The sequence below is a fragment of the Rana temporaria genome, chromosome 1 (genome assembly GCF_905171775.1).
Source record: "Rana temporaria chromosome 1, aRanTem1.1, whole genome shotgun sequence".
Taxonomy (NCBI): Eukaryota; Metazoa; Chordata; class Amphibia; order Anura; family Ranidae; genus Rana; species Rana temporaria.
In genome coordinates, this window is record NC_053489.1 from 350,844,185 (window position 1) to 350,847,730 (window position 3,546).

Genomic DNA, 3,546 nt, shown 5'->3' on the forward strand with positions numbered 1-3,546 from the left:
CACTTCTTCACCACTTTGATAGCTTATGCTGATTATTGTCAGCTCTTACACTTATTTATTTATGTGATACTACTATTTATTAGCGTGATTTGTTGCGCAGAATCACATTTTATTCATAATAGACATACAACGTGAAAATTAATATATCATTTTATGTTGTGACCACAGATACAATTTAAAGTGCTTGTAAAGGTTCATTTATTTTTTAAATGCCAAACATGAGACACTTACCTGCTCTGCGCAATGGTTTTGTAAAGAGCAGCCCCATTCTCCTCTTCTTGGGTCCCCCTGCAGGCACTTCTAACCCCTCCCCCTGCAAAGTGCCCCCAGAGCAAGATGCTTGCTCTGGGGGCACTTGTGCATGCTTGCTCCCGAGCCGCCTTTGCATGTCTATGAGACACAAGGAGCGTGGCTTGGCCCCCATACATACAATGCATGAAGGTAAAAAAATTAAACTTTTGAAACCACTTTAAATCCCTTTACATGTTAATGTCACATATAAGGTTAACAGACAGTCTGGTTGCTGTAACTGCTGTGTAGATCAATAATTGCTCTAACGCGTGTCTGGTTTTTCTCTGCATAGCAAATACATCTTCTCTCATGCTGCCTCTCCTGCTCCGCTTGATGCCATTGTGAAATATACTATAGCTTTCAGTATACAGCCAGTCATATAATGATATTTAAACGGGGCATGGTCTAATTGCACTGTTGATGACACATCCTCAGAAAGCAGATCTATGACACCCTGGGCTCACAGGAAGTGGGTTGGTTGACGCCTATGCCATTCAAATATAAGACTAGCGGGGACAACAGGATGGAACGGACAATTTGATCAGGACAATGTTGGATTAAAAATAAGTATTGTATTGGATGTCTGCTGCCTCCCCCCATCCTTGGTTGTTTCATGGGAGTCTTCTATTAATGCAGTATTACCAATACCTATATACAAATTGACATACATTAATAGGAATTATCCTAGAAAATATGATAAGGTTTGAGAGCCATGGACAGCACAGTTAGTATTTTAATTTTTAATCTATTAGTGATATTACATTCTGGATTTTAGTGTTTGTCCTTTTAGTTATGTTTTCAGCTATAATTATGTACTTTGTAAGCTACTCTAGCATTGGTGTGCGTGTGTGCAGCCTTTTGCATTAGGGTGTGCCCCCAGAGTACAAACACACATGTGTGTATATCAGCAGAGCAGTGAACGGCGTCAGTAGAGCACAGATTGGTGTCTGTAGAGCAGTGGACGGTGTCGGTGTTCTTTATGATTTTTTTACAATGTTTTTAAGAGCCCCATTGGGGGCTTTGGTGAAATATCAAGGGTCTAAACAGACCCCTGATGTCTCCTTTTTGAGACAGAAAATGGGATTGAGGACCAGTGGCGACCTACCCATAGAGGGCACACGGGAGCCCCTCTTTTTCCATGTGTTCGACCCCCTGATCTACATATCAGTGGCGCGGTACCATGGATTCCAATGCGGGGTTGGTGTCTTTTTTTAAGCACCTAATTAGAGCCAGAGGCTCTAACAGGCTTCAAAAAAGGGTCGGCAGGTAATCCTATTGGATGCCTAGCGCTTTGGTGGAAGAGGAGACACGGTGACGGAGGAAGCTGGAGGAGGCTGGCCATACATGGCCGAATTTTGAAAGAATTTTCTTTTGAAAATCTAAAAATGTGTGCGTTTTGTGATCCGATGGTACCACCGTAGATTTCGAAATTCGACCAACCAAATCTTCAATTTCACCTTATGTTGCTACAGAAAAGAATTTTCATGTCTGGGAATCTTCTTTTCTTTCTGGGAATTTTCTTATCTTGCACATGCGCATTTCTTTTTTTATTACATTTCTCGCACGATTCTCCCATCATTGATTAGAAAATCGTTTGTTTTTCCAAAAATTTCCAACATGTCCGATTATTGAAATTCACGAAAATCGGCTGTTGCTGCAGCCCACTAATGGTGCGAAAAATACGAACGAAAATTCTTAGATAAGATTTTCGATATTCGACCCATGTATGGCCTGCCTAAGTATGGTACTTTCGTCATTTTTCATCCGACAAAAGCTGGATCTGCAGGCTGTACAATTTGTCGCATGTGACCACAACGTCCGATTTTCGTATAATTAGTACGGTTTTTCGTACGAAAAAAAATTGTAAGAGCAAGACTACGCATGCTCAGGAACGAAAAAATTCATACAAAACTATTCAACACGTTACGTCACGTTTTGAAGTTGTCTTCTGTCATACGAGAGTTTTTGTATGGTGAGTAACCTCTTCACTTTCAATATGAGAGTAGCATGCAACAAAAAAAAAGGACGAATGGTCGTCCAAAAGTCATCCGAAAATCTGATTGGGGCAGATTCACAGACAATTGGACAGGCGCAGCGTATCAGAGATACGCTACGCCGCCGTATCTTGCCTGGCGTAAATTCGAATCCAGGAAGAATTTGTGCCGTAAGTTACGGTGGCGTAGTGTTTTTCTGGCTGCATATTTGAAATTGGGCGGGTTGGGGGCGGGTTTCATTTAAATGAAGCGCGTCCCCGCGCCGAATGAAATGCGCATGCGTCGTTCCTAAATTTCCTGGCGTGCATTGCGCTAAATGACATCGCAACAACGTCATTTTTTTAACTTAGACGTGACTTACGTCCATCGCTATTCACGGACAACTTACGCAAAAAAAAAATTCAAATTTCGACGCGGGAACGACGGCCATACTTTAACATGGCAAGTCTATCTATACGCCACAAAATAGCAGCTTTAACTTTACGCCGGAAAAAGCCGACTACAGACGACGTAAGAGAATGCGACGACCGCGCGTACGTTCGTGGGTCGTCGGAAAAAGCTAATTTGCATACCCGACGCGGAAAACGACGCAAACTCCACCCAGCGGACGCCAAAGTATTGCATCTGCGATCCGAAGGCGTACGAAGCCGTACGCCTGTCGGACCTTACCCAGATGCCGTCGTATCTTGGTTTGAGGATTCAAACGAAAGATACAATGCAGGAAATTTGAAAGTACGCCGGCGTACTCTCTCTGTGAATCTGCCCCATTGTGTGTAAGAGGCTTAACAGTATGTGTCAAAAACAGGGGTTTGTACCATGCCATTGTTTCAATAAAGAGCAATCCTGCTTGTCGAAAAAAGGATAAGTATTGTAGCAAATGTTTTTTTTTTTTTTGGGCAACGCAATTAATTCTTTGTATTTTTTTTATTTTGGAAACTGGAGTTCTGATTTAAACGCTTGTTACTAACACTTTTCTACCCCATAAAAAAAAATAAAAGTGTTGGCTGTAAATACATAAATACACATTGACACTTTCTGTTACTGCTTTCTGCAACGTGCTTTAATCCTATACTGTATGTACAAAGAGTGCAGTGTTTGTGTACAAATTCAAATACGGATCCATTTGTTTAGCATTGCTTTAGCTCTATGTTATGTGAGATACTTATGACTTCACTGCCCTCTAATGGTCATATTCAAACACAGCTACTCTGATAGAGACTAGTGGAAGTGAACTAACCAATAAAACGCCTTTATGTAAATC